The sequence below is a fragment of the Crocuta crocuta genome, unplaced genomic scaffold, assembly GCF_008692635.1.
Source record: "Crocuta crocuta isolate KB4526 unplaced genomic scaffold, BGI_CrCroc_1.0 scaffold14, whole genome shotgun sequence".
In the NCBI taxonomy this organism is placed as follows: domain Eukaryota; kingdom Metazoa; phylum Chordata; class Mammalia; order Carnivora; family Hyaenidae; genus Crocuta; species Crocuta crocuta.
The window spans coordinates 546,698-561,151 of record NW_027530209.1 but is presented as its reverse complement, the minus strand read 5'-3'; the positions used below and the strand labels follow the sequence as shown (position 1 = coordinate 561,151).

General features: G+C 36.6%; 1 non-coding gene across 1 annotated transcript; it reads left to right on the top strand.

The window, feature by feature from the left end:
* Positions 1–13,753: 13,753 nt before the first annotated feature.
* Positions 13,754–13,945, top strand: LOC144232549 (U2 spliceosomal RNA). The gene has a single exon (XR_013335439.1). It is a non-coding gene; the product is annotated as a U2 spliceosomal RNA (small nuclear RNA).
* Positions 13,946–14,454: the final 509 nt, after the last annotated feature.

The window sequence follows — 14,454 nt, the reverse complement described above, 5'->3', positions numbered from 1 at the left end:
AGTTCATATGATCTAAGAACTCTCTTAACTCCAAAAAAGTTATGTTCCGTTGTAAGTTCATTAATAAAGATACAAATCACAGAACACTGGAATGGGACTCAGATGATTTAATCTAAATTCATTATTTTATAGATGGAAACAACAAAACTCAAGTGGAGATTAAGTAACTTACTCCAAATCTCAAACCAATATCCCACACCTGACTCTATCTCCATAATACTAAGGCATGTTCAACAAATATGCTGTTCACTCCAAGAATTTCCAAATATACTATTTCACCCCTAAATCAGTGAATTCACCAAAACCTTCTCCCTTGTGGGGGAAATAGAGATCTTTTTGATCACTGTATTCTATTTTTTCTACCTAAAATAGCAATTTTTTCATGACGAAAGAAAGAAATGGACAAATAAGATAGAGTGTTCAACCTTCAGCAGGAGAGTTAAGACATTTATCAAGACAGTCTTGTCTGGTGCAAATCCATCTGTGTCTTTGAGTAAATGAAAAAAATTCTGCAAACCACTCATAAGAGTTTTGACGAAATTTTTACACTGGATGTTTAAATTTTGTATTCCAGTTCTCATCTTTTCCGTGGAAGATGTTTCCAGACTTCTCCAACCACAGTTCCTTCAAGAATTATTTTTATTGTATTTTCACAGAAACATTTTGTGCCTTCATTCCATTTTAAACAATTTCATTTCATTTGGCTGAAACTAAGTAAGGTTCCCAGTGGAATAAAGGGAAAATGTGAATATTCAACCATAAAACAAATGCGTATTTTATGACCTACACTTTGTGAAGTTACCTTGCTATGTGTTCTGGCTAACTGATGTCATTAGACATAATGAATCTTACTGCCTGATAGACTGCTTGAAGAGGTTAGAGCATTTACCAGCTATTTAAAACTCTAAATTGGGGACATTAAATGACAGAATGCCTTCCAGTGTTGTTATGGCCTGCATGGCAAACACGTGTTGGCATTTCACAGTTTTGTGCATGGTGTCTTTTAAAGATATCCCTTTCACTGTTCCCTTCATGGCACACTCTTTTCTTCTACACTGCAAAAGAAATGTATGCAAAGACATAGAGAACAAATACTGTACAGGATTTATCTACAAAACATGTTGTGGCTGGAGCTGTAATGTTTACCCATATTCTCCAATCTCCATCTGAATAAATAAAGTGGTATCATGGGATAGGATGCTCTACAGATAACGAGTTTTAAACTCATTCATCCTGAGAAATTTCAACTGATATAGTTTGCCTATCAAATGGATTTAAAATTGTATTGTCATCGCACTGCTTTCCATGGTGATTGCTTCTGCTCTGTGGTTCCATGCCTCAATAGACGGTTTGATTGCATATATCTGCTGCTTTGTTCATATGATTCTGTTTGTAATGGTCTGTAATGTACAATCCTGCTATCCAGTAATAAAGCTGAACATTACCCCTTCTGTGATTTTAACTAAGGAGTTTATCTGTTTCTAGTGCTATTTTCTGACCATAAATGAGGATATCCTTTTTGCTGAAATGAGGATATCCTTTTTGGTGATGACTGATTTTCTTTCTTTTTCTTTTGTTCTTTATTTTATCCCTCTCCTTTCTCTTCTTCCCTTTTCTCTCCTTTCCTTGCTTCTTTCCTTCCTTCCTTTCATCTATGTATGCTTCTTTCACAATTTGGGTTTGATGAATATTTTTGCTCAATTTCTGTGTAAAAAAGATAAGTTATCAATGTATTTTTTCCTTGCTAATGGTTTCAGTAGCCTATCATTTATTATCCGAGTGTTGGATGCCTTGAATAGACAGTGGGGTAGATGAGGCAGGCTTTCACTTGATGATCTGCCCCCAACTGTCAGAGAATAGTCTTGGATCTTTGATCGAAATCAAGGACTGTCATTTGCCTCATACTTTGCTGGTTCCAGGAAGGAAGCCAGGATTATTTTCCCCTGGAAAGAGAATCAGCTATATTTCCTTCAAAATGCCTAGATTTCACTCTCAGGTTCAATTATCTATAAAAAGGGCTTTTATAGCAAGGAGACTTCACCACAGAGAAATGATGTTAAGTCAAATGGAATATAAAGAAAACCATATTCCAAACTCCCTCTGATAAGTAATTTAATATTAACTGAAATCTGCAGTTGCAGAATATAAAAAAAAGAAATAAAAAATAACTCTGCTGGTTTCTCCAGGGAAAGATTACTAAGCCGCCTGGCTGAAGTTGGCCCCTGTGTCCTTTCCACAAAATCACCCTTTTAACCACTCTCTCTGACTAAAATCCTTAAAACATCAATATAAGCATTACAATTTTATTAAATTTGATGCTGTCTCAAAATGACTAGGTGTAGAACATCACTGAATTTCAAACTGACCTTGACATGTGAAAGAAATGGGCAGCTATAAACAGGTTCAACTGGTTTAGTCTAGATAGAGGTGAGGAAGAAAGGCTTTGTGTACAGAAACCAGAGGGGCAGATCCACTGATGGACAAACAGCAGAAAACAGATCAGGATATACATGAGCCACTTCATTCCAGATTCTCCTTAAGTATTACCTCCTCATCAAAAACTTCGCTGAACACCGAATTAAATACAGAACACTTCATCACACTCCATTCCTCATTCAGCTTTATTTTTTATCATATATATGTTATATAAAAAGTATAGTATATGTTACATATACTAAATATGTGTTAAATATATTATAGATAAATAAATACAGTGCGTGGGTGGCTCAGTTAGTTAGTTGAGCACCTGATTCTTGATTTTAGCTCATGTTATGATCTCATGGTCATGGGATTGAGTCTCACATTGGGCCCCATGTGGAGCCTGCTTGAGATTCTCTTTTTCGCTTTGCCCCTCTCTTGCATGCATGCATGCACACACGGTCTCCCTGTCTCTCAAAAAAAAAAAAAAAAAAAGAATAGAATAAACTGTTTAAAAATGTGATTATTGTCTGAATTTCCCACTAGAATACAAGCTCAATGAAGGCAATAACTTTGGTTCACTGTTATAGACTCAGCACCTAGAATAGTACCTGGTACTAAATAAATATTTGTTGAAAGAAGAAAATATAAATTGGTTATCTTACATTATAGCAGGAAGTTTTAATTAGGGACACTGATTGCTAGTAACTATTCCAGTCACTCAACAGTTTCTAGGCTTTCTATAAAAACCATGCTCTATTTGGTACATGATCATACTGTATTAGAAATCTGTCACAGATCTTGAAAAGGTAGATGAAAAATACATATAGTTCAGCCTTAGCAAGAATTTCCTATGGGGTCTATTACATTTGGAGAAGCCAAGGGAGAAAAACATAGTAGGAATATGAGATTTAGTAATACTGATTGTATGTAGGAACATCTAATATTTAGTGAACAAAAGTAGCTAACATTTCTGTAGTGTCATTCAGTGTTGTAAGTCCATTTGTTAGCTCTTTTAATCCTTAAAACAACCCTTTGAGGTAGGTTTTGTCATTAGGCCCAGTCACATAATGAAGACTTTGACTGGCCTTCTTCTTGGTTCTGGGGAGGGAGCCTCCAAATTTTTGGAATTTCCTCAGTTATAGGAGTGTCTTTGTTATTTTTGGTAGGCTCTGATAGTTTATGGTAACTAGATCACTCATAGTAGGTTCCTATATAGTAGCAGCATGGGGGCTAACTGCCATAAAGACCAATGTATGATTACAGAGTTGAGTCCTTGAGCCAAGTAACATCAGGTCAGCCTCCTGGGAGCGGAGAGAGGGCTGGAGGTTGAGTTCAGTCATGTGGCCGATGATTCAACCAATCATACCTACATAATGAAACCCTAAGGAAAATTCTATACAATAAAGCTAGAGTGAGTTGGGTGATGTGTCCTGACTCCATAGGGATAAGACATGGAAGTTTTGCATTTGATACCCATAGATCATGCCCTGTGTGTCTCTTCTTTTCACTGGTTTTGAGCTGTATTCTTTTGCTATGGCACAATTGTAATAGCATAGCATTCTACTGAGTTCTATACATTGAGTTAGCAAATTATCAGACCTGGTAATGGGAACTCCCAGATTTTTAGCCAGCTGGTCAGAAGTGGAGGTGGCCTGGGAACCCTTAGCTTATTGCCAATGTTTGAAGTGAGACTAGTCTTGTGAAAGCCTGAGCCCTTAATCTGTGAAGTTGTGCCTCACTCCTAAGTAGCTAGTGTCACAATTGCATTGTAGCCCCACTTTGCTACAGGTCAAGAAATGGAAGCATTTAAAGGCCATATAGTTTGTCCAGAGTTTCCCATCTAGTAAGTAGCAGCATCAGGATTTAAATGCAAGCTATCTACCTGTCAAAAATAGTATACTTTTAATCACTATGCTATTGGTTAATCAAAGAGATCTTTTCAGCTTTCTATAGATGTAGGATTGGAATGAATCAATTAGAACTTATTACCCTGTCCATACTTTGATTTTAAACTTCAGGCATCCAGAACTGTGAGAGAATAAATTTCTGTTGTGCTAAGCCGTCCCATCTGTGGTAGTTTGTTACAACACCCCTAGGAAACTAATACAATATCTCAAACTTGTTATAACCAAAACAGAACTCTTGATCTGTTTGTACCTGGAACCTACTTCCTCTTGGTCTTGCTTTCTTGGCAAGTGGCAACCACATCCATCTAGTTACTACAACCAAAATTGGAGGATTCATTCTTGATTCTTCTTTTCCTCACCTCCTACCTCTACCACTCTAACAGACCAACCTGTTTCCTTTATCTTCAACACAGATTGAACTTTACCCACTTTTCTTCAGCTCCGTTGCTACTACCCACGTTAGACCCACCATCATCTCTGGCCTGGACTACTGTGGCACGTTCGTCACCAGTTTCCCTCCTTACATTCTTGCCCCATCACACTTAGAATAAAGCCAGAGTTCTTACCTTAGCTTACAAAACTCTAACTGATCTAGCTGGTGCCTACCCACCTGAATTGATGTCCACTCACTTTCACTTCCTGTGCTTTAGCCACATAGCTATTCTTTAAGTTTCTCAAAAAGACCAACTCATTCTTACCCAAGACCTTTGCACTAGTTTTTCCTCTGCCTGATATGCACTCCCCCTGCTCTTGTTGCAACAGGTTTCTCCTTGTAAATTAAATCTCAATTTTAGTGTCACCTCCTATATGAGCCTTTTTTCTGATCCCTTGTTTTCTGATCCCCAGAACTAATCTTTCTAGTATTTATTCTCAGTCACATTAAATTCTTTGCATTAAAATTCTAATAAAATTCTTTGCATTGCACCCACATCTAACATTTTTCTTCTTTATTTATCTATCTTCCATCACTAGAATATAAGTCCTGTTGAGAATAGGGAGTTTGCTTGATTGGTTGACCACTGCTTTGCTAATGCCCTTGCCATATAAGGGGAACACAGTATGTATTTGTTAAATGAATAACTCCCATATCCCCACCCCATGTGATACCATGTAAAAAGGTAAATGACACAAGTTTTCAGTCATAGAGCCTTGAAATCTTGGGCAAATCAGTAAGAGAGGAGTAGACAATCATTCTAACATGCTCCCTTTTCCTTTATGAGTTTTTCATACATTTAAATTCTCTAACTTGGTTCCTAGATTTGTCCTTGCTGTTGACAAATACCAAACACCTAATTGGAATGTTTACATGTGAAAGAAAAGAACTCCACATATTTCTTAAGTTGTTTGTATTAGGGGATCATTGTGTAAAATGAATGAGTAAATGTGCTGTTAAATGGTACCTATAAGTCATCAAGGCCTATTGAGTCAGGTATAATTTAATCACTTTGAATTACTTACACACAGTGAAAATAATTTTTACACTTCACTGATAGCTTTAGAAATTTTTATTGTCATTAGAAAATAGTGAAAAACAAATAAATAAATTTCTGAAAAAGAATTGCCTTTTAAGGAAACATTTATGTTCGTCTTCACTCTTCTCCAACTTGACAATAAAATATGAAAGAAAAAAAATAAAAAATAAATAAAAAGGTTTTCCTCAAAAAAAATTTCAATTCAATATCTATTTAACTTATGATTTCAGAAGTTGAATTTTAGGTTGACATAAAAATGCATGATAAATTCATGTATTATCTTAGCACACATAATATCCTGACACAAAAATGTCCACTTTTGTGTGTTCTTAGGTCAGTGAAATATTTCTAATTGTTTGAATAAAAAATTTAAAGAATATTTGAGATACATGAAAATTATGTGAAATTCATATATCAGTATCCATAAAACAGCCATGCTCATTCATTTAAGTATTGTCTACGATGTTTCCCTATTACAGTGACAACACTGAGTAGTTGTGACAGAGACTACATAGCCTGCAAAACTTAGCTATTTATTATTGGCTTTTTACAGATAAAATTTGCTGACCCTTCTTACATATGAAAATATTTGAATAATATTTTTCTCATTCAGTTCATCTTAACCATCTAATTAGACAGCAATATGCTAAACTCAAGTCAGTATTTTGTGGTACCTAAGAACTGCTGGGGTTCAGTGTAAGAATAGCAACACAAACAGATATTAAAAATGGGCCTACTTGCATCAACTGTAATGTTATATATCTCTAGAACCAATTAGTCAAAATATTCTTCCCTAGTCTATATGGGAACAGGGGACTGTCTTTAGTAAGGCATCTATACTCAGGCATACCATTCAACCCAGCATGTTTTTAAAGTTGTTGATGCTGTGACACAAATATGAATGAGGAATCCCCTACTCTCTAGAAGCTCCTGATTAAGAAAAGTTTAGTTTCATTCCCCATACAACTCAATGAGATACTTATTTTCACTATTTTAGAGGTAAGGCAACAGAAATGCAGAGAGATCAGGTAATTTGTCTAACACCATGAAACACTGGGACTTCCTGTTTTTTCTGGATTTGGGTTAGTATAGTAGTGAAAAATAAAGATACACTTTTACAAATGGCATACTGCTGAGAAAGTACATAGGAGAAAGGAAGAATTTAAAGACGGTCTAGACCCAGCAGGGGAAATCTGTCAGGAAAGTCCATGCCAGAATGAATTCCCAGCCCATGTTGTTTCTTTCAGTATCTAACAGATTCCAGTATATGTTTCGGTTTAACATGGTTGAGGGTCAAGCATAAGGGACAGTGGGAGTGGGAGGGCATCAGACTGGAGTCTGTCCTTTAGCAAATATATTTCAATGGATCACAGACACCATTCCAACTTCCCCATTAGAAAAAAAATCTCAAAATAGACTTGGTGGAGCCCTGCAAAGTGTAATAACACAGGGAAGAACAGCTTGGGTGCTGAGAGAGGCTATGAAGTCTGACCTTTCTCAGATATAGATGTGATGACCCACTTCCATTCCAGGTGGAGAATAAATTCACATAAAGATATGTGCTGCTGTCCTGTGGAGCCCACATGTGGCCTTACAAATGAGCATGCTGCCAGAGCTCAGAGCAGCCAGGTTTACACATGCACTGATAGTCACTCCTCTAGCTCCAACTGGAAAGGCAAATCAAAAAACTACAGGTTTAGACTGTAGACTATGCCGTTAGAGAGAAGTGGCTCCTCCCTCTGGCTTCAACTACATACATGAAATTGTATATACCTAAATAATTATACATATACACTTTTTCTTTCTTTCCCTGAACAATTTGAGAGTTAGGTGTAGGCTTGCTGGATTCATGATACTTCCCCTTTCAGCCTACATCTTCTAAGAAATTGACATTCCTTGACATAACCCAATATTATTTTCATACTCAAGACATCTAACACTAACATAACACTATGATATGATATATGATCCATATTCAGAATTCCACAATTGTCCCAATAATGTTTTCATTATTTTTTTTCAAACCTGAACGTCAAGAATTAGTCAAGGATCTTCCATTGCATTTACATGTCATGCTTCTTTAGGGTCTTTCGCAGACAGTTCCCTATTGCTTTTTTGGCATTTTTGAAGAGTCAAGATCAGTTACTTTGTAGATAATCCTTTAATTGGTATTTGTCTGACGTTTTTATTACGATCCAAGTGAAATGTTTTTTTTTTTTTCTTTTGCAGGAATACTACCGACTTGATGTTGTACCCTTCTCAGTACCTCTAGTTAAGAGACACGTTAGCTCATTTTATCCTTCATTGGTGAAGTTAAGTTTGATCATTTAATTAAGGTAGAGTCCATCAGGTTTTCTCAATATCAAACATACCTTTTCCTCTTTGAAATTAATAAGTTATTAGTAAACTGAGACTTTCACACTGTGGAGTATCCTCTCCAGCAATCTTCCACCCTTGTTTTGGCATTTATTTCTGATTCTTAGTAGAATCAGTTATTACTGTGGTGGTTTCCCATTGGTGATTCTCTAATTCTATCGACTCTTCTCGACATTTATTAGAATTCTTCTGTAAAGAAAAGCTTTTTTTCTTCTCCACCCCACTTAAAAATATTATTTATAATTATAATACACATGCATGTAAGATATATTTTACATCTGTATGGACTGATGGATTAAAAAAATCATTGTGTTATAATTGGTTTCTGCCATTCTTCATTATGACACTCAAGTTAGAAGCAGTTTGATGTAGATCCACACTAACTTAGTCCTTCTCTTGAGAACCTGAGAGCTGTGTGGCTTTGAATCTAACATGGATCAGAGCTCTCTTGAGAAATGTTAAGACAATAGCTATTAAGAGTTGAAAGAGGTCTTAAACATTACCTTTTCATGGACAGTAGGAGTTGTCTATATAGTGTCTTATGCCCATCTGTGGAAAGTGTCCATACTATTTGTTTTCTCTGGAATGCATATCTTCTTCCCAGTCAAGATGCCTTTATTGCATCTGATTCATTACACACCTTCTGCCATCTGGTGGTAGGTTACTGAGCCTATATGAGGAGACCAGTCAGACACAGCCTTTTGATATTTGGAAACCAAAGCAGGACCTGTGCTCTCCAATACTGTCCCCACATCAATGGACAGTGCCTAATTAGCAGGTTATTTCTTTGTTGGTAAGAATCTTTCATTTTAAATGCTTACAAAATTTTGGAGGAGGAAAGAAGATGAGAAATATTTACTGGTCTATGTGTTGGGAACTGTTACTACTGCTAAGTTAAACTGCTAGAAGTTCTACAGAGTAGACACTATTATGCTTATTTTATATATCACAGAACAGAAAGGTAAATATTCTGTCAAGGTCATGCAGCTTGTAAGTAAGTGGTAGAGCCAAAATATGAAACAAATTTAGCTGACTTGAAGGCTGTGCTGTTTCCATTCACTACATTGACTCTAAAGAGTGGGGGGNAAGAGTGTGGGGGGGGGGCGGGGAGAGGGGAGCAAGTGACCTATTTATGTGTAAATCACTGGAGGCCTCCCCAATGTCAGACTGAAATTAACTGGGTTATAAACAACTAAGATATATTAGGACATGATATTATATATACTTTTTTAGATGAATGCTGTTCTGATATCAGATTTCCTCATTTCTACCATAAATTTAAGGATTCAGTAGGGTCAAGTATTTGAGACAGCCTGGATTTAGTAATCACAGACCTGATTTTGTTCAAGTTTGTTTCTGTCTCTTAAATGTATGAATCTGGACATGTCAGTAGGTGTCCCTAAGACTTAGTTTTCTCATACTGTAAAATGGTAATGTGTATATAATATTTGGTCTATAGAGTAATAAACATTAAATTAAATATATAGACAAAGTGCTTAGTTCAGAGCCTGACAGAATTTGTGCTCAATAGCTGACAAGGATTGTCATTACTAATTATGAGAGGAATGAGTGGGAATCTTTTTTGGCCCTGTAAATATTCCTCAGATGAAGATATCCCTGATGCATCTTCTTAGAGATGAAACAGTAAGTTATTCTTAATTTCTATCCTTGGCCCTACTTAACATTTAAATTAAAGTAGTTCTTAGACAAACATTTCAGAGTCTTAGTACTTAAACTGTGATAGTTTTAAATCACTGGTGAATAAACATTTTTTGGTAATATTTGTAAGGTAGATTTTGATATTTATATCAGTGTTGTTGAGGCAAAGAAATGGAGTACCATCCTCCAATATTCTTAATGTAACTTTTTTGTGTATATAAGCATGTTCAATTCTCCCTTGACTTATTGCAAATAGAAATACATGACATTTTAATTAATTTGATACATTTATTGTCTTGTTATATATAGTTCATCATTTTGTAGAATACTTTGCAATGAATTCACTTAAAAATATTTGTTATTTATTATATGCCAGGTGAGAAGTTACTTTACAAGTTGTAAGACATAAGAAAAAAGTTAGTAAATATAAAAATATCAAGTATTAAGTAAAAATATCAAGTGTAAATATATCAAGTATCAAGCACTATGCCTCATATAGGAGATATAAAAATTAATAAAGTACTGTCTTTTTACTCAATGAGGTTAAAGTCTGGTTTATCATCATAATTTAATGAAATTAGTATTATTAAGTACATTCAGTGAGAGATGAGGAGACTGAAGTTAAGAGAAGTTGAAATAATTCACATAAGTTCATACAGAGAGTAAGAAGTACAGTCGCAGTTTGGGTTAATCAAATATTTTTATAATATGGTTTTATTTCTTATATTGACTTTGTAACTATATCTAGTTATTTATTATTTATTTATTTTTAAAAGTTTTATTTTAATTTTTGAGAGAGACGGAACACAAGCAGAGGAGGGGCAGAGAGAGAGGGAGACAAAGAATCTGAAGCAGACTCCAGGCTCTGAGCTGTCAGCACAGAGCCCGATGCAGGGCTCAAACCCACAAACTGTGAGGCCATGACCTGAGCTAAAGTCAGATGCTTAACCCACTGAGCCATCCAGGTTCCCCCAGTATAGTGGTCTTTACAAATGTATACTGGGGGCGCCTGGGTGGCTCAGTCGGTTAAGCATCCAACTTCAGCTCAGGTCATAATCTCGCAGTTTGTGGGTTTGAGCCCTGCATCAGGCTCTGTGCTGACAGCTTGGAGCCTAGAGCCTGTCTTCAGATTCTGTCTCCCTCTTTCTCTGACCCTCCCTTGCTCATGCTGTCTCTCTCTCTCTCAAAAATAAATAAAACATTTTTAAAAATGTATACTTGATGTTGTGGGTGAGACATAATTTATGGATTATGCTGTTTTCTTTGCTGAATTTTGAGTTTTTCTGGATGACAGTCAATTCATAGTGATCCCTTAGATCTTGTAGAGAGGTGTTTCTCAACCAGGAGTAATTTCTCCCATCCTAGGAGACATTTGGCAATGTATGGTGATATTTTTGGTTGTCACAACTTGAAGGTAATGATAGTATATGGTAGGTAGCGATCAGGAATGCTTCTAAACATCTTCAATTCAAAGTAAAGCACCCTACAACAAAGAAAGATCTGATCCAATATTTCAATAGTGTTGAGGTTGAGAAAGCCTATTGTAGATGTTTTAAACGTTGTTAGAAAGGGTATAGTACAGTTCCCCACTGTCCCCCCCACCCCCAGAGTATTTCCCTTATTCTAGGACACAGTCCTCATTTCTAATGTGTGGCCTTTGTAGGGTCTTAACTAAATGCCCAAGGTACTAAGTGAGGTCTCTCTATTCCACTGAGACTGGCTAGAACTCTAAAGTCTCACAGCACTTTATAACCACCTATATCTTTATTCAGGAATCACTTCACAGCAGCTGTTCTCTGGATGGACTCAGTTTTACCCTGCTCAAGTGCAGTCTAGTGCCTGGCCAAAGTCATGAAGGGCACCTCCATGCAGAATTCTGGGGACCCAACTTTTCACATCTTCCCCATCTCAACTGTCTTTCCCTTTAAATTATAGCCTCTTAAGCAACCCTAAATTCTAAACTTTGTCTCCTCTGACTAATGAGACTGCCACTTTCTGTACTTAGATAGATAGAAATATGTGGTCAATATGAAGCTCACCCTACATGTTTCCCTTCTGTCAAGGATTATAGCCCGGTATAGTTCTTCGTCCAGTGCTTGTAAACAATTGCCCCATATACTTTGTACAGTTTTATAGTTTGCAGTGAGAATATTTCCCATACTAGTCATTCAATCAAGGCCAGAGTTAGATATTTCATACTGGAATTGAATGTCAAGTCTAAATCTTAGGTATCCTTATCATTCTTTGAGATTAACAAGATATTCTTTTAATCAGAAGTAATTCTTTGGTAATAGATGAAGATATCATTGTAGCTTCCTTCTCTAGAAAATACTAGAGAGGAGCATTTCTGATTGACCTTCTTATTCCATTCTCCAAGGAGCCATTTAAATGTTGGCTAATGAGAACATACAAATAATGCCTTATCTCTACCAGTGATAATAATAGCTATCTTGTATTGTAGCTTTCTATTGCCAGCACTGTGCCAGTAGACTTACATACATTTTATTTTATTTAATGCTCACAGCAGCCCTATTTCTTTTATTTTACTTTTAAGGAAACTGAGGCTCTATCAGTTTGAGTAACTTGCTCAAGTTTTTAGAGCTAGTGAAGTGACAGAGCTGAAACAAAGGCTTACGTTTGTCTGACTCTAAAGCCTTAAATGTATATCAGACAGAGCAGGACAAATGATGTTTCAAGCAACCCCTAAAACTCAGTGGCTAACCACAGTAACAGTTTATGAAAGTGTTTTTCTCATTCCCAATACATTCCAGTAAGGATTTGTTGTCAATGCCTCCTCATGCCATCCTTCTTTCCTGTGGCCCCATCATTCCCTGTGGACTTGGAGTTCTTTGCTCCTACTTCATCAGAAGACAAAAAGAGAATGTAGAGGAGCAAGCTGGAGGCTTTTCAGGCTGGTAAGTGGAGAACATCATTTGTGATCACATCCTGTTGGGCAGAAGTCAGTTATAGAATCTGTCTCGAGGCCAGGAAATATAATCTGGCTATGTCCTCAAGAAAAAAAAAAAGGTTTTGTTAAAGAACTAGCTAGTCCTACCATACCACATTAAGCCAGATTCTCCCCTAAGTTGCTAGTTGGGAAGCATTTATACACTTTTCTCTAAATGCCGTTTTTTTTGTTTGTTTGTTTGTTTTTAATGTGGAGTTTAAGAAGCAAAACAAATGAACACAGGGAGAAAAGTAGAGATGAAACCAAGAGATAAACTCTTAACTAGAGAGAACAAACTGATGATTACTTGAGAGGTGGGGGAGGGGAATGGGTTAAACAGGAGATGGGCATTAAGGAGGGCACTTGTGTTAAGCACGAGGTGTTGTATGTAAATGATAAGTCACTAAATTCTGTACCTGAGACTGGTGTTGCACTGTATGTTAACTAGCTGGAATTTAAATAAGGATTTAGGGAAAAAATAAAACACTTGTATCTTAAAAAAATAAACAAATTTTTCTAGGCTGAGACTTGGTTTAGTATCACACATTATTATCCTTGAGGTTAGTGAAAGTTAACACGAATCATGTCTTGAGACAATTAGGATCTTCAGAGATCATGTATCATATTGTCTCTCAGAGGGGCAATAATAATTATCAATATCCCCAATTTTAAGGTATACATTTTGATTCCTCATTTTTAATACTTTAATCTATAGATGGTATCTACATTATTTTAGTTAGGACACCACTTGCTCTCCTATCATTCCCTTCTCTCATATGCTGCTTTGACCTGGGCTACTGAGGAGTCAGTGCCCTTTTTTCTTGGCCTTTATCTTGTCCACATATCAGGATTTCAGAATGGTATCTTCCAGTGAAAGCTGAGAGTCTATAAACACAAAATGGGTGTCAGGAACTTTCTAACTGTCCTAAAACCAATATCAGTGCTAAATTAAGAGCCAAAAAATAATTACTATTGCTTCTCAGCTTTTTGGCTAAGATAAAGTATAGTATTTGTTCTTATCAGTTTAATATTTGATATGTCCTCTATCCTAGGACAATATATTAAATGGATTTTTGGAGCAGGGAGATGGATACACGAGCTGGCTCTATACACTCCGTGCATCAACCTGGTGTCATGATACTTCTAGGAAAGGTGTACCCATTGTGGTTATAAACGACAAATTTGAGGAAGACACTTCCAGAAAAGGCTGTGTAGGTTCCTTTGGGAAATGGTGGCAACGCAAGGGACACCAACAGTTAACTTAGAAAGAGGCAAATGGACAAAGCACTTTGATCAGGTTGCTTTGCTCGCCCACCTTTCTTTTGATTTGAGAACATCCATACCATTTGTTTGTTCGGAGTGTTTGTTCGGAGTGTTTGTTTGGAGTGTTTGAGCAAATTCCCTGAATTTCATTACAACTGCACTTGCCCTAAACCTGGACCTCCTTTGCCCTCCTTATGCCAACACATCTAACATTTCCCCGTCTTTAATATCTTTCCTCCTCATTCATCCTGCAGAGGACTGCCATTATCTTTTGAAAGTGCAATTCGCGTTAAGTCTTATTCTCGCTCAGACACTTTTGGCACCAGTGGCACATTTCTGTCTCCAAATCACAGCTCTCCCTTACATCTCTAACTTTGTGTGTGGGTTCTTCCCTCATTCACCCTCTGAT